The sequence below is a fragment of the Rutidosis leptorrhynchoides genome, chromosome 2 (genome assembly GCF_046630445.1).
Source record: "Rutidosis leptorrhynchoides isolate AG116_Rl617_1_P2 chromosome 2, CSIRO_AGI_Rlap_v1, whole genome shotgun sequence".
NCBI lineage: Eukaryota > Viridiplantae > Streptophyta > Magnoliopsida > Asterales > Asteraceae > Rutidosis > Rutidosis leptorrhynchoides.
The window spans coordinates 213,210,089-213,231,647 of NC_092334.1; the positions used below are offsets into that span (position 1 = coordinate 213,210,089).

Below are 21,559 nucleotides of genomic sequence, written 5' to 3' on the forward strand. Positions count from 1 at the left end.
TGTCTCATAACACCTTGTTTATTTAAATCATTAATATCAATTGTCAAATAGTACTCCAGGCAAAGCCTCTTGTGCCAAAAATAATACCAAAATCTCTCTACCCAAATCCCCTGTGGTATTTCTGAAAGTGGCGCAGAGGATTTTGTAGAGGTGGTCCTTGATGATTGATTTCATTGTTGACGGTGGTCCGATGATGTTTTTAGTGGCAGTGGACCCACTTTGAAGGTATTGCCGGAGTTGCAGGTCTTGCGGTGGCCCGGTTCCATTCTCAAACTTTTTACCCATATCATCACCGCCCCGTTCAATCCCACCACCATTTTTGTGTCACTTTTGGTTTTGATTCGAGTGTGCCACGGTTTGAATTAGGGTTTGTAGAAACGATCACTTGCCTAAAGTGAAGGGATTGTATGATCTTTTGTATATTCTTTGTGTTTGAAGTGTATGTGTGATTGTATCAAAACTGATATTGGGTTTTTTCAAAAAAACTTCATCTCCTTTTTCTTTCAATTTTATAATTTTATTTGATTAATAGAAATTATCAACCGAATGCGTGCATATTTGTTTTATATGCTTCTATTTGGTGCAATTGTGGTTCTCGTTGGAGAAATGATACCATATGTGTCGGTCTATTGCAAAAAATAATAATTTCTCTCTTAGCAACTCACTGACTTTTATGATGGTAATTAGTTAATTTGATGGTCAGATCATTTTTCTTAACACATTTAGATCAACATGATCTATAATTTTGACTTAGTTATTTTTTCTTTACTTCACATGTTTATGTCTACAGCAAGCAATATCAATTATTCATATGAGCTTCTTGCGCCTTTTTACTTTCACTGCAGCTTACTTACTGTGGGTGATTAGTTATTGATATGTACATCTTTCAATTTCACGGAGTGTCAATCATAACTAATTTATGATTTCAACTTTTTGCTTAATATTATTTTTTTTCGAAAAGCAAGCATTATATAAAACGAAAAACGAATACAAGGAGAGTCCAGGAAACAAGCCAAACCAAACGAAAAAGAAACGAAAAACAAGGCTAATCTACATCGCTAGACTACTATGAACAAACGTACAAGAGAAACCGACAAATAAAATGGAAATGCTGAATTAGCCAATTCACGACCTAGAAGATGTATCCGAGACGTAGAAGCCCGGGTTAATTAACCATTGATGCCATTCCAAAGACGACTTTTTGAGCCGTTTTGAGATCCATCTAAAACATATAGTTTGGATGTTGGTTAGGATTCTCGCTGGGATCCACGACTGATTTTTGAAAACAAGATCATTCCGAGCCTTCCAAATAGAATAACACACCACCTATTTCACCCCTTGCCAAATCACTTTTCCTAAGTTTGATGGATGAGGAAACAAGGAGTTATCATCAAAGACTTGGTCCAACGAAAGAGAGTTGATAAACGGAAGATTCCACCATTTGAGAATATGATTCCAAAGCTCTATAGTATATGGACATTGAGATAAAATATGCTCCACCGATTCTATATTATTTCGACATATAGGGCATAAGATAGAATCCAAGTCAATGCCTCTTTTATCGAGTTCAACCCGGACCGGGATTCTTAATTGCATTGCCCTCCACACGAAGATTTCAACCTTTAACGGAATAGCTTTTGTTTTTGAGAGTTTCACCTTGAGCTGATGTATCCGCTCTCATATTATTGATGAGAATAGATAAACTTTTTGTTTTGAAGATGCCATCACTAGCGAGTAACCAAATACAAGAGTCTGATGAGCTATGATTTAAAGGGGCTGTAGAAATTTCGTCCATCAGCAACTGCAAATCAGTTTGGGCCCTTCCACGAATGGGTCTGGCCCAGTTCCATTGAAAGCTGATAAGCCCATTAACGTTTGAAAATCGATCGGCTACCATGGCCTGCTTGTCACCTTCCAGCGCAAAAAGTATGCTATATTTATCTTTTAAAATTGAGTTGCCCCACCACTGCTCGTGCCAGAAACTAATCGCCGATTCATCCCCAATTCCTTTGACAAAAGAATTTGTGAAACTAATTCCAAGAGCGTCGATTGCTAAACCTGCCTTAATGATATTCCTCCAAGTAGAAGAAAATTGCCGGTTGATATCGGCTAAAAAGTCACACTTTTACCCCGGTATTAAGGCCCAAAAACAAGAAAGATTCGAACTTTGTCGGCAAAATACCCACTTCGTCAGTTAGAATTGAAGAACAAGTAATTACGAAGACGGTGCAAAAAGAATCAAGAGAATCGGAGCTAAAACGAAGATTCTAGAGCGAAAACGGTGAAAGACAAGAAATCAAGTTACGATCTAGGGAATCAGCAAGCCAACTGGCTTGCCAAACGGCCTGCCAAACGGCCAGATCAAACGGCCTCAATAAACGGCTTGCCTTAGCAAACGGGCCCTGCAAACGGCTTGCCAAACGGCCTGCCAAACGGCCTGCCAGCCATTTGTAGGCAAATTTTGTGCTTATTTAAAGGGTCTTTGTCATTCATTCCAACACACACTTCAATTCACTTATTTCTCTCTCTTGTACAATATTAGTCATACTCTCAAGGCCTTCGACTCCGTGCGGGAAACCTAGTACCCGGAGAAGAACGCCGAAGATTGTATTAGGAGCGGACTGAAGTCTTGAAGTTGTCACTTTTGTATTCGGAACTCGTTTAATCTACTGGTACTTTTATCCCTTATCTTTATATAATGTCTTATATTATTATTGTTGGTCCCTTGATAACAACAGGAGTATTGTAGAGGGGGGAGGGGGTGAATACAATTTCTTTTAATTAACTTAACAGTTAAACACGATTAGTATTCAAGCATGTAAATTAAATAGAGTCACAGGTAATTTTCAACAGTTATTCTTTATTGATTGAATCACATAAAGAATCACAACTATCCTTGGTGGAATGATAGTTGGTTGATACAGATTACCTAGAATATAGCTAAGAGGTAAACTAAAAGCTATTACACGTTTTTGACTCTAAATGAATAAACCCACACCACTAGTTGTTACAATAGTGGATACAACAATTTATAGTAGTCCTATTAACCGTGTAATGGTTCTATTGTCCACTGGTACATAGGATGTCTGTACTTGTGGGGACAACTGCATCAGAGAGCATGCTCTCCTCTTTCCTCTTTGGTAGCTATTTGCAGGAACACCCCAATTCGGTTTGGCACCACTATTTGATTAAACAAATAGAATGTTGTGTTCCCTAGGTGTTGACAAAGTATAACCCATGTCTGCACATGCGTTAAACTTCTGCATTCCCACGTGGTCTTGTAAGGTCACTTGTCAGCCGCCGACGCGTGTCCTTTTCTGTTCAACTTTGTCTTTGACTTCTGTTGAATAGTACAATTGATGTAGATCACTCGGAAAACTACTATGTTTATAATGGAGCATAGCTGTCTTGTGTAGTAAGCTGCATTCCAGCCGTGCTGGTTCTTCATTGCTGAGACACTTGATATTCTTGAACTGCTGAGTACACATCCTGTGCTGATTGAAGAACACTGTCTACCTTGTGCTGGTAGACTGAGCAGCAAACTACACTCGACACAGCAATATCTGCTGTCTATACATAAACAAACTTGTGCTGGCTGCACATAACATTTTAGTGCAAATAAATTACAGTTTTGTCATAATTAAATCCTTAATTATTTTGGGGACTCAACAATCTCCCCCTATTTGATGATGACAAAACCTATGACATATAGAGAAAACACTAAAGCTAGCACAGAGGGACCTAATGAAAATGGGGCAGTAAATTTGTCCCTTTTAAGTTTATTTTTGGGATCTTTTGCTGAGTTATCTATATCTTATAATTTGATATGATTTTGAAGATAAACTCATTTCACTTTCATTACAGCAGAGTATATACAGTAATTACAAGAACATCATAATGAAAAATGAAATAAACAAAAGATACAATTTGAGCACTAGAGGGCTATCTATCTTTATCTTTATCTAATTTCTTTTTCAGATAGCTCCTCTTGTTTGATTTTCCAGGCTTCAGAAAATAGGATAGGTATATCAGCAGGATCAAATACAGGGATATGAGGAGGTAGAATGATGGGATCTCTTCTTTGTAGGCCTTCACAAGTAGATTTCTTTCCTTTAGATTTTGAGAAAGTACTTCTGCTATGTTTACTACTGGTGCATTCCCAAATTTTGTAGATTTGTTGAAGATCTCTTGGAGTTCTGGCTTCAATGTCTTTTTAATAGCACTTTCAGCTTTACCAATAAAGTACTCCAATATCTCCATCCATTCATTGAATCCTAAGGATCGTAACTCATCATAATTTATCCTTTCTTGAACATTATTCTCCCTGCTGACATTGAAAGCTCTTTTTGTGCCTCAGTGCACTTTGATGATCTTGCTGGGATTTGATCTTCTGTTCATCACATCACCATACCTGCTCCTATAATAATGATCAGATAGTTCTATGGTTCGGGCAGTTTCTATAGGAGCAATAGCATGTGCTTTCTCAGCAGCTTCTAGTTCATCAATGGCCTTATCCTGTTACTTGATAATGGCTTTAGCTAATTTGAGGGACTCAGCCTCTTGCTTTCTATCAGTAGCCAATTTGTCTTCTACTTCCTGAAGCCTTAACCTCTCTGCGAGTTCAGCATCAGCAGCCTCCCTTCTTTGCCAATTTTAACTTGAATTTTAACTTGAATTTTTTCAATTGTTTACATCTGCTAAGTGTAGCGACCCCGACAAATCGTCAAGTGACGGCGTCGACTACGTGGGTCCCATTACCTGGTCATAAGTCTTTATGACAATGTTTGACCAAAATATGTCACCCTCATTTCAAAATAAAGATTGTTTTCAAAGTTTACAAGAATTGTTCAACCAAAAGTTAAGTTACAAGGTTATAAGTACATTTGAAATCTAGGCGACACGGTTTAAGTAAAGTCAAAAGACGCTCCAAGTAATGCATGTATACTCGACATCCAATGCAAGTATCAAAAAGTGAGCGGAAGCATGTATCACATATCGTGCAAGACCTGAGAAAAATATAGAAATCTGTCAACGAAAACGTTGGTGAAATCATAGGTTTAGTAAGTATTAAACGTTGTTTTTGAACCACAAGATTTTGTATTTTCATAACGTAGATTATCCAAATCATTTGCATTCCAAAAGTGTTGTTATACGCGAGCACTCAATTATCAAAACTTAACCAACGTTACCCCATCACACAGTGCTAGAACCCACACTAAAACACAAAAATATATTTCATCCGCATAACGGTAGCGAACCGTCCGAATGAGGGTTTGTTAAACCCGTATGGCCACACAATATAAGTTCTCGCTTACACCCTGCAAGTGTAACTAATGATAATCGAATTGAGGCATTTTTGTTCTAACTCGCACGTGGAATGTTTGTTTTCACACTTGTGTTCAATACATAAAAGTAAGTAGTACAAGATGTAACGAAGTATATGTTTTCTCAGCCCACGATTTAAAAGTATAAAAGTTGTTGAAAAGGTGGGACTATGATCTCACCTTTGATTGCAAGAGTGAAATAGTACTTCAACAAGTAAACGTGCAAAGAACAATGCTAGTCTCGACCTAAACAATTAGGTTGTATCAATAACGATAGTCACGAAGGGTCAAAGATGTTCAATTAGTCCTATGGCTCAATACGACTCGATTAATATAGCATGTGAAGCAAATTGTCAAGTTTCATGCACGTTACAAGTAGTTAAACATGTTAGAACGATTGTATAATTGTTTGGTTAAGTTTGACTAAAGTCAAACTTGGTCAAAGTCAAAGTCAACGGGGTCGGGTCGGGTGTCCGACAATTTTCTCATGATGAGAAATCATATATGAGCATAATAGTCAAGTCTCATGGTAAACAGGATTATAGTTAAGCGGGAACATTTTGTGATATGAAAAACAAAGACAAAAATGAGCTGGACCAAATGCGCGGCGCGCTGTGGGTTGCGCGGCGCGCACCCAAGTGTAAATCCTGGTCAGAAATTAACCAAGAAGGCAGACATCTGGGATTTTTGATTATGCGCGGCGCGCAGGTATGTGCGCGGCGCGCACTACCTGGGAAACATGTTGTTTGCAGAAAATTGGTCTAAGTCACGACCCAAAACACAATTTAACACATTTCATGCACCGAAAACATTTAAAACGCATATCATATATCATTAGAAAGGTAATTTGACAAGGAAGATAACTAAATGCATTTACTCAATCAAAACCAAACAAACTCATATCAAAATCACCATTAATGCTCACATTTATTACTTCCAAGTTCATAAATGCAATTTAATGATTCGGAAATTTAATACACCCATTTAATAAGCCGTTGTGTAGATAATCACGCATACAATGTATCTAAACACTTACAAACAACATTACATGTCATTCAAAGCATTACAAAACCATTTCAAGTTCATGAAACCCTAACCCATATTCACCAAATTTCATAATCAAGTTTATGAACTAATCCATGTCAACCTACATACCAATTTGAAGCTAGTGATGTTAGGAACACAATTAAAACATGATCTTTCATCTTTAACAACATATGAACACCTAAAACTCAAGATTAAGCAAGCATTCTTTCAATATGAATTAGTTACACCAAACTAGCAAGAACAAGCATACAAAACACATAATCATACAAGACTTGAGCCATAGACACTAATTAACAACCTTTTTAACTCAAAAACTCAAGAACACATAAAATTAGTGATTTTAGAAAGTTACCCAAATTTGATGAAATCGGTATGGAATCGAAGAGGAAGATGCAAGGATTCCAAATATGTAATTTGTTTGGATTGAAGCTTGATCGATTTGAAATGGATGATGATTTCCTTTTTGAAGGATTGAGAGAAAATGGAGAAGTATGAAAAGAAATTGGAAAAGAAATGAAAAAGAAAGATGGGGAGGAGGTTGACTAGTCAAAGTGCTAGTCACCTCTTTGTCTTTTTGGCAAAACTAGTCCCTCTAGTTTGTAGTCGGGTGCGGGAATTAACCGAACGAGTATTTTGAATTACACGGGAGTACTGGAGACGTTATAATCCAATAACGAAAATATTTTAAGAATGTAGCTAATGGAGGATACGAATCGAGATACTGAGGATATTAAATAATAAAAAAAAATAAAATAAAAAATAAAAAAAAGACGGCGTTAAAAATAATTTAACGAAAAAATGCGGGATGTTACATTATCCACACCTCAAAAGAAATTTCGTCCCGAAATTTAGTTGGAAGTAATAGTCGATGTCTCTTGCTCGAGACCTTTCGTTGTCAATGCTATAAGTAAGTGAGGATACGTCCTTGGACATTTTCACGATTTCGGATAGTCGGGATTTTACGTTGTATTAAGGTTTGGTTTTTACGATCCCCGGTTTCAACTGGTTTTCCTATGAAGAGTAGTTTGTCATCGATAGTTGATGTACCTAGTAGGATTGCACGTTCCTGTTCCGCAGGACACGTTTTTAAGTTTGTTACACGAAATGTAGGGTAAACGGAAACTTAATTGAGTCGGAAGTTCTAAACGGTAGGAAGCGGTTCCAATACGCCCCAAGGTTTCAAAAGGTTCGATATTGCGGATATAGCCTTTCTCGATTTCCCAAAATGGATTACACCTTTCCAAGGTGCGGTTTCTCAATATTATGCGGTTACACACTGGGATTTGTGAGGTTTTCATCTAAGTTTGGTATAACTCTTCTGGAGACTACGAGTCATCTCGAGCCCTTCTCGGACTTGAACGATCTCAATTGTTGTTTCTTGATGGAGTTCAGATTCGGTGATTTGCTTGCCACATGCTTTGGTTAAATGAATCGGGGTATGACATTAGCGGTCCTATAGGGTTTCGGAAAGTGCGTGTGAACACACGAGTGGTAACTACTGTTGTAAGAGGGATCTACTAAAAGCGACCATGCAAGTTTGAAACATGTCTTTCGAAGACGTAAATCGTTCGTTTGTTCGGTTCGTCTGTTTGTGGGTGGTACGCGGTACTCATGTCTAAGCGGGTCTCCAAGGTTTCTTGTAAAACTAGAGGCGAAACGAGTATTTCGATACGGGATAATTGACAAAGATACTCCGTGTTGGAATAGAATCTCTTAAGATATGTTTGAACAAGTCAGTTAGGGTTCAAAAAATGTTCGTTAGGACTATTCACCCTCGTGGCGAATACTAATGTAATATGAGGAATTTCTCTATCCATGGAGAAATGTTACAAGGAGTTTCTTTAAACGGAAATGCGAGCGATAAAGATAGGAGTGAAATGAGGACTTAGAATAGGATGAGCTTGCATCTCGAGGTTGCCATAACGTGCCTCTAGTTGTCAAAAGTTGAAGTCTGAAAGAGAAACGAGATAGTACACGTAGTTGTATAGTTCGGGGTTGAATTATAGTTGGCCGATTATCAGAAACACAAGGGCGTTAAGTCAAAGAAGAGTGAAGTATCGTTGGATTGTGTGTTATCTTAATTTCCAGTAATATCAGACGGTAACGGTGAAATAACAGAGGTATGTAGTGTGGTACGTGATGACGAGAATATTGATCGGATCCACAATTTAGTATTTGAATTCTTCGTGCAAAATAACGAATTTCCGTTCCGTTGATTTCGGGTCGAGGGAGTATGCCTTTCGGCGTCCAAGTAGAAATATTTCCATATTTGAGTCCCATCTGGTGTTGTACGAATTTAGCTAGAAATGTTGGTGTGAAGAATCACGCTCTAGGTTCGATCACGGAGAGATTAAAGTCGTGTAACACGAGAAAAGTCAAAAATGAATTTTCGGTAAGAACCGGTGAGATCTAAGATTTTACGAATACAAGTCTGAGTTGAGAGAGTTTCATGATTACGTGTGGCTTGATTTCGAGATTGATTGTAATGCCTTGTCCAATTCTTAACATCATGGTCTAGAAAATTGGACTTCGTTCGACAGAAATTCTCACTCGGAGAATTTGGTATAGAGTTGCTCTTTTCTCAAAAGTTCGAGCTTAAGATGGTGATGTTGTTCGTTTTCCTTCTTTACTTGAATAAGTTAAGATGTCATCTATAAATACGATAACAGATTAGTCTATATGAATTTGCATACGCGGTTTAGGAGGTTCATGAATACGGGCAGAGTCCTAAATAAATCGAATGGTACTAAGAGAGGTTTACAACTAACGTTGCGAGTTTGAAAAAAAAAATGGCTTAGGAGACATCGTCTCCCTTAACCCCCAATTGATGATAACCGGAACGGAGGTCGATTTGGAATACACGGGATCCACGCAAATAATCATGAGGCCATGGATACGAGGAAGAGGGTATCGGTTTCCAACCGAAATTTCTTAGTTCACAACAACCTATACATAATGGTAGGGAAACAATTTCACCTTAACGAATAGGTTTTTGAGCTCCTTAGTTCTATAGGTGTCAAGTCAAAATTCTTAACGTATATCCCCCGATAAAATTTATAGGCACACAATATGTTTCCGTGGGTCACTTAAATTGCTTAAGTAGTATCTAGGGGAAAAAGTGGAGTGCAAAGAGCACGAGTCAAAGACTTGGTTAATAAACGTCTAGCGGTAAACGAATCGAATAAGTATGAAATATACGGTTTGTTGTGAAGAAACTTACCCGTGACTAGTCCATCGTCGTCTCGGGCATCCTAGGTGTCGATGTTGAAAGTTCAACGGCGTGCGTTGGGGTTGATTTTCTTATTTGGGCATTCATTCCTAAAATGACCCGATTGGCCACATTTGTAGCAAATACTCGGCTTTGGTGCGTCGGGCCCCTTTTGAGTGACGGGGGCGGTACTTCCACAATACTTGGCAATATGACCACTACCTTGGCACCGATGGCAAATTAGCTTGCCACATTCACCAAAATGATGCTTGTGGCATTTGTTGCAAAAAGGTCGTGTCCCGGCATAACTTTTCTTGCCGACGGGGGTGAGAGGTTCCTTGGCAAAGTTGTTGTTGTAGTTGCTCGATTGGGGGGCTTCCCATTTTCTTTTGTTGTCACCCGACTCATCCTCGGCTTTAGGTGCCGGCACTTCAATCTCGTCTACCATTTCGATCAATTGACGGGCCATATTCAGGGCCTCTTGGTGATTACTGGGTTTGGATGACATTACTCCTTGTTTGATGCTCTTGGGAAGACCATCCATGTAAAGTTCAACCCTTAGAGGTTCGGGGGTCACGAGGTTTGGGCACATCAAGGATAGCTCAGAAAATCGTTGATTATATGCCTTTAGGTCATTCCCGACCGCTTTTAAAGTTCTTAGTTCGTGTTCGAGCTTACGGGTCTCTTCGCGCGGGAAGTATTCGGTGATCATCTTTTTCTTTAAGTCGGCCCATGAGAGTGTGTGGGCTTCATCGATACCCACCGACAGCACATACGTATTCCACCATGTGAGGGCGATACCGGCAAAAGTGTGGGTGGAATATTTGACTTTGTCTTGGTCCCGACAACCGCTTATGCTAAAAACGGCTTCTGTTTGCTCAAACCATCGGGTGAGCACAACCGGTCCTCCGGTCCCATCGAAGGTGTGAGGTTTGCACCCCATGAAAGTTTTGTAGGAGCAACCCTCGTTTGAATTACCGGCTCCATGGTTGTTGTGGTTGTGGTTGTTATTGATGTCGGAGGAGATACTAGCCATAGCCGCACCTATGGCGGTGGCTATCATGCGTTGAAAAGCTTGTTCGGAAGTTTCATTACGTGGTCCGCGACGGGGAGGCATTGTTCCTTCAAGACACAAGAATATCGTTGATTAGTATTCTCAATAATACTAATCATGATAGGGAATGATGATGTAGAGAAAATTTTCCTTGACTCGCCTTAAATTCTTTATGTCATAATGTCGGAATGTCCATATGAATCACCGTAATATAATCCCGGAAATTATATTACCCTGATTCTCGTGTGCATTTAACATTACCTCATAAAGTCAAGGTGGCGCGTCAACAAAATTTATCAACGTAAGATCAAGATCGAATACGAGTTAGATATGATTGAAGAGTTCGAGTATAAATGTACAAATAGTCAAGTAATTCCTACTTCAGTCTATATGCCGGTTGTAGTCTAGATTCACCTATGTACCCTATGACTCGGGGTGGACACAAATGAACTCTAAATCCCTACAACCAAGGCTCTGATACCACTTGTAGCGACCCCGACAAATCGTCAAGTGACGGCGTCGACTACGTGGGTCCCATTACCTGGTCATAAGTCTTTATGACAATGTTTGACCAAAATATGTCACCCTCATTTCAAAATAAAGATTGTTTTCAAAGTTTACAAGAATTGTTCAACCAAAAGTTAAGTTACAAGGTTATAAGTACATTTGAAATCTAGGCGACACGGTTTAAGTAAAGTCAAAAGACGCTCCAAGTAATGCATGTATACTCGACATCCAATGCAAGTATCAAAAAGTGAGCGGAAGCATGTTTAACATATCGTGCAAGACCTGAGAAAAATATAGAAATCTGTCAACGAAAACGTTGGTGAAATCATAGGTTTAGTAAGTATTAAACGTTGTTTTTGAACCACAAGATTTTGTATTTCCATAACGTAGATTATCCAAATCATTTGCATTCCAAAAGTGTTGTTATACGCGAGCACTCAATTATCAAAACTTAACCAACGTTACCCCATCACACAGTGCTAGAACCCACACTAAAACACAAAAATATATTTCATCCGCATAACGGTAGCGAACCGTCCGAATGAGGGTTTGTTAAACCCGTATGGCCACACAATATAAGTTCTCGCTTACACCCTGCAAGTGTAACTAATGATAATCGAATTGAGGCATTTTTGTTCTAACTCGCACGTGGAATGTTTGTTTTCACACTTGTGTTCAATACATAAAAGTAAGTAGTACAAGATGTAACGAAGTATATGTTTTCTCAGCCCACGATTTAAAAGTATAAAAGTTGTTGAAAAGGTGGGACTATGATCTCACCTTTGATTGCAAGAGTGAAATAGTACTTCAACAAGTAAACGTGCAAAGAACAATGCTAGTCTCGACCTAAACAATTAGGTTGTATCAATAACGATAGTCACGAAGGGTCAAAGATGTTCAATTAGTCCTATGGCTCAATACGACTCGATTAATATAGCATGTGAAGCAAATTGTCAAGTTTCATGCACGTTACAAGTAGTTAAACATGTTAGAACGATTGTATAATTGTTTGGTTAAGTTTGACTAAAGTCAAACTTGGTCAAAGTCAAAGTCAACGGGGTCGGGTCGGGTGTCCGACAATTTTCTCATGATGAGAAATCATATATGAGCATAATAGTCAAGTCTCATGGTAAACAGGATTATAGTTAAGCGGGAACATTTTGTGATATGAAAAACAAAGACAAAAATGAGCTGGACCAAATGCGCGGCGCGCTGTGGGTTGCGCGGCGTGCACCCAAGTGTAAATCCTGGTCAGAAATTAACCAAGAAGGCAGACATCTGGGATTTTTGATTATGCGCGGCGCGCAGGTATGTGCGCGGCGCGCACTACCTGGGAAACATGTTGTTTGCAGAAAATTGGTCTAAGTCACGACCCAAAACACAATTTAACACATTTCATGCACCGAAAACATTTAAAACGCATATCATATATCATTAGAAAGGTAATTTGACAAGGAAGATAACTAAATGCATTTACTCAATCAAAACCAAACAAACTCATATCAAAATCACCATTAATGCTCACATTTATTACTTCCAAGTTCATAAATGCAATTTAATGATTCGGAAATTTAATACACCCATTTAATAAGCCGTTGTGTAGATAATCACGCATACAATGTATCTAAACACTTACAAACAACATTACATGTCATTCAAAGCATTACAAAACCATTTCAAGTTCATGAAACCCTAACCCATATTCACCAAATTTCATAATCAAGTTTATGAACTAATCCATGTCAACCTACATACCAATTTGAAGCTAGTGATGTTAGGAACACAATTAAAACATGATCTTTCATCTTTAACAACATATGAACACCTAAAACTCAAGATTAAGCAAGCATTCTTTCAATATGAATTAGTTACACCAAACTAGCAAGAACAAGCATACAAAACACATAATCATACTAGACTTGAGCCATAGACACTAATTAACAACCTTTTTAACTCAAAAACTCAAGAACACATAAAATTAGTGATTTTAGAAAGTTACCCAAATTTGATGAAATCGGTATGGAATCGAAGAGGAAGATGCAAGGATTCCAAATATGTAATTTGTTTGGATTGAAGCTTGATCGATTTGAAATGGATGATGATTTCCTTTTTGAAGGATTGAGAGAAAATGGAGAAGTATGAAAAGAAATTGGAAAAGAAATGAAAAAGAAAGATGGGGAGGAGGTTGACTAGTCAAAGTGCTAGTCACCTCTTTGTCTTTTTGGAAAAACTAGTCCCTCTAGTTTGTAGTCGGGTGCGGGAATTAACCGAACGAGTATTTTGAATTACACGGGAGTACGGGAGACGTTATAATCCAATAACGAAAATATTTTAAGAATGTAGCTAATGGAGGATACGAATCGAGATACTGAGGATATTAAATAATAAAATAAAATAAAAAAAAAATAAAAAAAAGACGGCGTTAAAAATAATTTAACGGAAAAATGCGGGATGTTACACTAAGTGTTTTATACACAAAAGTTACAACAGCTATTTCTAATAAAGGTATGGATCCAAATCTACTTTTGGAACCCCTTTTACAATTGTGGAAAGATGCTTGTTTGTGCAAGTCTGCTCTATCCATTGTATGCTTGACCATATGGACTCTTGTGATCTTCTATTTTTGGGAAGTGATGAAGTTGACCTTCTGATCCTAAAGTCAATTACTTAAAAAGGTAATTACTTTTGTTTCTTCAGTCTAACAGGATTATGTTTGTTAACAGGTTTTGATGGATCACAGGTTCTAAGAAATAAACGATGAGATTGCAACTGATAGATTCCGGACTATATCTGACCATGCGTTAATGAATTGATACGGTTTATCTTTAATATATTTTGAGCGATGACACTATGCAATATTAATAAAGTTGATGAGTTATTCTTGAACTATGTGTTGTGATTTGAATTAATTTTACTTAATACTAAAGCATCATTTACTAATTTTGGTGTCATTTTTTAAGATGGAAGCGGTTTTAAGCCAAGCACAATAAGGCTTGAAGCACATGTTTCGTTTTAGCCGTTGTCGAGGACAACATGATAGAAGGTATGGTTTATCTTAGAAATGATTTACATTTTGAGGTGTTGTATACTTGTATGTTCTCCTCTTTAATTTCTTAAAGGGTATTACTCATATAATTCTTTTTAGTTTACTCTTAGGAATGAAGTTTAGCTCTTGATTTTTTATTTGGAATAGACTCTACTAAATATTTCACATAGAAAATACTAGAAAACAAATTTAAGTTCTGTAATACCTTTTGTTCCAAACAGCATTTGTATAATACCTTTCCTGAGAACTATTACGTAACATTCGGGCTACGTCATAAGACATTAAACATAGATGCTTGATAGTTATTATTAGATGATGCTCATTTTGATAGTGGTTGACGCTTTAGTCTTCTTTCTGTCTGGCATATTTTGCAGGTGTTTGTGCGATGGATAATATTTAGTTTGTGTTAAGTATATAGTGTTTGTTGATGTGGTACGTTTTTGGTACCCTTATCATCTGCTCTTTTTTTACTTACGATTTTGTTACAAAACTATAATTATAATTATATTATAATACAGATATAATAATATATTTAATTTAATATTTTAGCTTATGTATTAGGGAGTGTACATTAAAAAAATAACTAGAAACAAGGATTTTGGATGTGGCTCATATAGTTGTGAAGTTCCAGTTTTCTTATGTTTTAGGAGTTTTCGATATTCTGTGATTAGTGCATATGTATGAATTTATAGGTACAACCGTACAAGTGAAGTCAACAAAGCCATACTTAATATCGTTTTGAACATAAACAAGTTAAGGAGCCCGCGCTTAGCAGCGGAACTCTAAAGCAGGCCCTAATAGAAAACTAAGTGGTTGGAAAAAAAAAAAAAAACAATGTGTATGAAAGGTGGCCCAAACCATTTAGCGTTTTTTAAAAGGCATCCGTTTTGTGAGTAGTTAGCTACGTTGTGTTCATAAAATTATTTTAAGTTCAACTGTATTGTTGGAAAAATTTAACTCGCGGCGAGCGAGAAAATATGGTCCGTTGTAGATTTTGATGGAGTTTATTTAAGATTTTTTATGAAAATTCTGGTTAAGGGATGATTTGTATTTTGACCAAAGTTGGGGGTCATTTATGAAAAATTCTGGTTAAGGGCCGATTTATACTTTTGACCAAAGTTGGGGGGTTATTTTGAAAAAGTGGATTTTAGTAATAAAATATTGTTAGGAATAGTAAATTGATACTGTGTATTGAATGTATATTAATTTGGTGAAGTTAACAACGCCATACTTGATACAGTTTTGAAAGTAAATTTAGTGAGAACCCATGTTCCTAATATTTGTTTTTTTATCACATTGATCCCATTACCTTATTTTAATTTTGAACGGTAATGATTTGCTTATCGTTTGTACATAACTGATTTATTGTGCTATTATTGTTATAGGTGGTACAGATATACACTATATATATTGCTAACTGCACATTCTATGTGTTCTTATAAATACATTCTATGTTTCAAACTGATTGACTCATGCAATTGCTTTTTTTTGGGAGAAATACGGTATGATTCTTACTTCTTTGGGATTTGTTTAGTGTCTTTTGTTGATTATTATACTTTGTTAATTGAATTTTGTTAACGTGCATAGTGTTAATTTGTTCATTATTATGTAATGTATTGTTGATTATTTTGTAATTTACATGTGATTGCTATTGCAGGTTTGCTAATTGGAGTTTTTAAGTTGCATTTGGACTCTATGTTTTCAACTGCTTTTTGTTAACATGTATACTGTTTATAGTTTTTTGATTTCTATTATTTTAAAATTTTTGCTTAATTTTTGGATACTTATTTTTCCATACAGTGTTGCTGTGTTCGTTGACATTACTGGGTTCAGAATGGTGAATTTACAAAGGTATTGTAGTGTATTTGGGTTATAACTATTCGTTAGTTATAGTTTTTATTCGTATATGTGAAATCTGTTGTGTTGTGTTTTACTAATTTTTTTTTTTTTTTTTTTTTTTTTTTTTTTTAAAAAAACTTATGTTACCGCTGCTGCTGTGAATTGTATGGTTAACTCTTAAGTTTTGCTTGATTTTGATGATTAATATATTGTGTAGAGTATTGTTAGTATTAGTTGTTATCATGTCTTCTAGAAAAAAAACGTAAGACATGAATTTGTAGTGGTACTATGCCTGATAATTCATATGATATGTTTGGTGTTGGTTGTATATATCCGACTGTATCATCACGGCTGTTATTCACTGATCGGTTAATAAATTGTGATGATCGATTATGTGACTTACCGAATTTTGTGACAACAATTGTTGGTGATAGTATTGATGTTGGTCATTGATAAATATTTGCTACTAAACTGCTATGCATTTTATGTTGCTCAAATTCAGATGAGATAATGTATTGGTGTTAATGCCTATTTGTTACCATTTAGGACTGCACCTCGACTTTATGGAGCGAGCACACTGCACACTTCGATGTACAAACATACAAATAGCTGGAAAAGCCAGTAATACTAGCAGCTAGCTAATGTTGAGTAAGAGACTATAGAGGTGAGGTACGTATGGTAAGATTATAAGCTTATTTGCAAAAGCTTACAGGTGAGTTGATTTATACTCATATTAATATTAAGTGTAAACGTTCAGGAAATGTGGAGCTAAATGGAACGAATGCAACATAATGTTATATGAACCTAACATCGAAGAATTTCACCAAATGATGAACGAGTAAGCGGACTGCTATAGATTATTTCCAACTTATAACTTACAAATTTATTTAGCCTACAAATTATACGTACAGATACAGGAAACAAGTTGCAGAATTTACATCGAGCTAGAAAAAAAAGGAATAGGATCCATAGTATTTTAGAATACATTTCGGATAGTTATAATTTGGAATACATGGTTTAACTATATTAGTTGTATTTCAGAATTTGTTATTATTAAAGCATTTGTGCTAATGTTGATTATCTTTATGTACAGAAAGCTCTTAATGTGAGCCCTCTTAAAACAGTTTATTGGATTATATTTTACTTTTACACCATTGTAAGCTGTTAAATAATGGTAAGGTTTATATACTTAGCTTCATATTGAGTTACTTTTACACCGTTTGATTGAGTACGCTACTAAAGAATTTCTACCTCTTATTATAGTGTGTGCTTCTGAAGGAGCCCGCATACAAGAAGAAAGTTTGAGCTTGATGCAAATGGCTTTAAGTTTACACAATTTCAGAGATTTGGTTTTCTGCAAACTGTTCACAAACAGGGACTTGGTTTTCTGCAATTTGTTCTCATGAACTACCTGTATATATACTCGCTGTATTGAAAGTTTCCAGCCTACAATCTAGAGGCTCACCTTCTAGATGTTCAAAGTAGCCTTCTTTGAACACCATGTAGAAGAAGCAAAGATGAACACGATGACGGCCGCCCACCATCTCCGTTCACACCCTTCCACCGCCATAGAATTTTTGCTATAAATAGAGATGCAAACTTTCATTGTAAATCATCCCAAATCACTCAGAGAAGTGTAATCACAACCTAGAGAGTGTGTGTGAGTTTTGAGAGTTTTTTTTTTTTTTTTGTAAGAGTTTTGTAATACTCTGTAAATCTATTCTTGTGAGTAATAGAGTTGTTTTTCTCTCAAATTTTTATCTCCCAACGTCCAGGCGATCCCCTCTTCCTAACAAGTGGTATCAAGAGCTTGGTTAGAGACGTTGGTTGAGTTTTGGGTTTTCTGAAGTTTTCTCAAAATTCAATTTTGAGTGTACCATTGGATTCATCTCGTCGAACCGAGTCCAACGCAAAAAACGGTGACTTAAACGGAGTTATAACGAGCCCAGAAAACGCGATCAAAGTTTGGTCAACTCGCCGGAATATCGCCGGAGAAGACTACCGGTGCCGGAATTTTCGCCGGAGAAGACGATCACTGTAGCAGCTGGCGGCACTGTAGCAAGTCACTGTAGCATCACTGTAGCGGTACTGTAGCGGTACTGTAGCAATTCTGAAATTTTACAATTTGGTCCCTGAAATTTTCAGAATTTCATTCTTGGTCCCTGAAGTTTATAAAAATTATAATTTTGCCCCGTAAGTGGAATTTAAGCCGTGAAGTATCTATTCCACCATTTTTAACCGTTCCGGACGTAACGGTGATCTCTGTTTTCTACAATTCAACCCCGTTTGTGTTGAAAAATTATTTTTAAGGTGATAATGTCCACAGAAGAGTCAACATCATCTTCCGGAGCTATGATTATGCTCACAGCAACAAACTACACGCTGTGGAAACCTCGGATGGAAGATCTCCTCAGCTGTAAGGATTTGTTCGATCCTATTGAATTGAAGGGTATAAACCCTAATTCTGCCAAAGAGAAAGAGTGAAAGAAATCAAACCGAAAAACTATTGGTCAGATCCGTCAATGGATTGATCATAGTGTCTTCCACCATGTTGCACAAGAGACAGACGCATATGTCCTCTGGAAAAAGTTGGAGGACATGTACCAGGCCAAGACTGCTCGGAATAAAGCCCTGCTGATGAGGCGTTTAGTCAACATGAAGCTCAAAAGTGGAACTTCAGTTGCCGAGCATACCAGTGAGTTTCAGAACTTGGTCAACCAGTTATCGTCTGTAGAGATGCCGCTTGGCGATGAAGTTCAGGCGCTACTGCTACTTAGTTCCCTTTCCGATAGTTGGGAAACGCTGGTAGTAACACTCAGCAACTCAGCACCGAATGGCAAACTTACCATGTCAATGGTCAAGGATGCCCTATTCAGTGAAGAGGCAAGGAGAAAAGACATGGGCACAGATCAGACCCATGCCTTTGTCACAGAGAATCGGGGGAGACAGTGAATGAGTAGCAAAAATAAATGGAGAGGCAGAAGTAAGAGCAGGGGCAGGTCAGCTGATGGCAGAAAACCAACATATAAATGTCATCATTGTGGATTAGAGGGACATATGAAGAAGAACTGCTATAGATTAAAAGAGGAACAAAGTCAAAGCAGTTCACAGCCAAAGAATAAGGGTGGAGAAACATTAGTGACTATCTCTGGTGATGTAGCTTATTGTTCAACCCATGATGAGACATGCCTTCACGTCTCACGAGAAGAAGCGGAATGGGTGGTAGATACTGCAGCTTCCTACCACGTGACTCCATACAAAGAATACTTCACAACATACAAAGCTGGTGACTTTGGAGCTGTGAAGATGGGAAATTCCAGTTCCGCTGAGATTGTCGGAATTGGTGATGTCAAGATAAAAACAAGTTCCGGGAGCACAATCACTTTGAAGGATGTCCGCCGTGTGCCAGATCTTCGGCTGAATTTACTTTCTGGGATAGCTCTCGACAAACAGGGCTATGATAGTCATTTCAGTAAAGGCACATGGAAATTGTCAAGAGGCGCTATGATAGTCGCTCGAGGACACATTTGTGGCACACTGTACAAGACTCATGTGAAGATCTGCACAGACAGCATTAATGTTGCAGAAAAGGAGGCTTCACAAAATTTATGGCACCAGAGACTCGGTCACATGAGTGAGAAAGGGTTGTCTACCCTAATAAAGAAGGAGCTTATCAATGTAGACAAGGATGCTGCACTAGATCCTTGCAATCATTGTCTGTTTGGTAAGCAGCATAGAGTCTCGTTTAATTCCTCTTCAACGAAAAAATCAGAGTTACTCAGTCTGGTACACTCTGATGTTTGCGGTCCCTTGGAGGTTGAATCAATTGGCGGCAATCGATACTTTCTGACGTTTATCGATGATACTTCTCGAAAGGTGTGGGTATATTTCTTACGGACGAAGGACCAGGTGTTCGATTACTTCAAACAGTTCCATGTCATGGTAGAACGTGAGACAGGAAAGAAGTTAAAGTGTCTTCGATCCGACAACGGCGGTGAATACTCTTCCAGGCAGTTCGATGCCTATTGCAGATCATATGGCATCCGACATGAGAAGACGGTCCCACGTACCCCTCAACATAATGGTATAGCAGAAAGAATGAACCGAACAATCATGGAACGTGTTCGGAGCATGCTCAGTATGGCTAATCTGCCAAAGCCATTCTGGGGAGAAGCAGTCAGAGCCGCTTGTTATTTGATCAACCGATCTCCATCAGTACCACTGAATTTTGAAGTTCCGGAGAAACTTTGGTTTGGAAAGGATCCATCATACTCTCACTTAAGAGTATTTGGATGTTTGGCGTACGCACATGTATCCAAGGAGCTCAGGCAGAAGCTGGATGCAAGGACCACTCCATGCATATTCATAGGCTATGGAGATGAAGAATTTGGATACAGATTATGGGATCCAAAGGAGAAAAAGGTGATCAGAAGTAGGGACGTAATGTTCCATGAAAGCCAGACAATAGAAGATATTGAAAAGCCCACAATATCTCAGAAGTCAAATGTTGCTGCTCAGGTGCCAGAGGCAACAACGGAATCATTCATGAGAAATGAATTTTCAGTGCAAGAAGAAATGCCAGAAGTAGAAGATAATGAGGAAAATGACGGTGCTGAGCAGGGGGAGCCACAACCCCATCTGCCAGACGTTCCAGCACCATCACAAGGTCAAGATGATGGTGGATCTCCTCAGAATGTTCCAGAAGTTCGTAGATCTGAACGAGGTCGGATTCCATCGAGTAGATATCCAGAATCCGAGTACCTTCTACTTACTAAAGATGGAGAACCGGAGAGTTTTCATGAAGCAGTAACTCATAAGGATAAAGAAAAATGGTTGCTCGCAATGCAGGATGAGATGGATTCTCTGCAGAAAAATCAAACTTATGAGATTGTAGAACTTCCACGCGGGAAGAAGGCACTGAAAAATAAATGGGTGTTCAAGCTGAAAAAGGATGGTAGTGGAAAAGTGGTGAAATACAAAGCACGACTTGTAGTCAAAGGATTCCAACAGAAGAAAGAGATTGATTTTGACGAGATATTTTCACCAGTAGTCAAGATGACTTCAATTAGAGTCATACTTGGATTGGTCGCAAGTATGAACTTGGAGCTTGAACAGATGGATGTAAAGACAGCTTTTCTTCATGGAGATTTACATGAAGAAATTTACATGGAGCAGCTAGAAGGTTTTGAGGTTTCAGGAGATAACCTCGTATGTAAGTTGAAGAAAAGTTTGTACGGTTTGAAGCAGGCACCTAGGCAGTGGTACAAGAAGTTTTACTCGTGCATGGTGAGTCAAGGGTACAAGAAAACTGCAGCAGATGAGTGTGTCTACATTCAGAAGTTTTCTGAAGGAGATTTCGTTGCTCTTCTACTTTATGTAGACGATATTTTGATCGTAGGGAAAGACGTAACGAAGATCAACCAGCTGAAGAAGGAACTCTCTAAGTCTTTTGACATGAAAGACTTAGGACAGGCTCAACAGATTTTGGGAATGCAGATAACCCGAGATAGGAAGAATAAAACGTTATGGCTACC

General features: G+C 37.8%; 1 long non-coding RNA gene across 7 annotated transcripts; it reads left to right on the top strand.

The window, feature by feature from the left end:
- Positions 1 to 13,639: 13,639 nt before the first annotated feature.
- On the top strand, positions 13,640 to 17,340 carry LOC139891675 (uncharacterized). Of its 7 annotated transcripts, none has more exons than XR_011773781.1 (8): positions 13,640 to 14,183; positions 14,561 to 14,618; positions 15,844 to 15,908; positions 15,987 to 16,037; positions 16,572 to 16,694; positions 16,783 to 16,863; positions 17,119 to 17,199; positions 17,289 to 17,340. It is a non-coding gene; the product is annotated as an uncharacterized lncRNA (long non-coding RNA). The 7 variants fall into 7 exon arrangements; XR_011773780.1 differs by lacking the exons at positions 17,119 to 17,199; positions 17,289 to 17,340 and adding an exon at positions 16,937 to 17,112 and having other exon boundaries at positions 13,641 to 13,957; positions 14,101 to 14,183; XR_011773778.1 differs by lacking the exons at positions 17,119 to 17,199; positions 17,289 to 17,340 and adding an exon at positions 16,937 to 17,112 and having other exon boundaries at positions 13,645 to 14,183.
- The last annotated feature ends 4,219 nt before the right edge of the window (positions 17,341 to 21,559 follow it).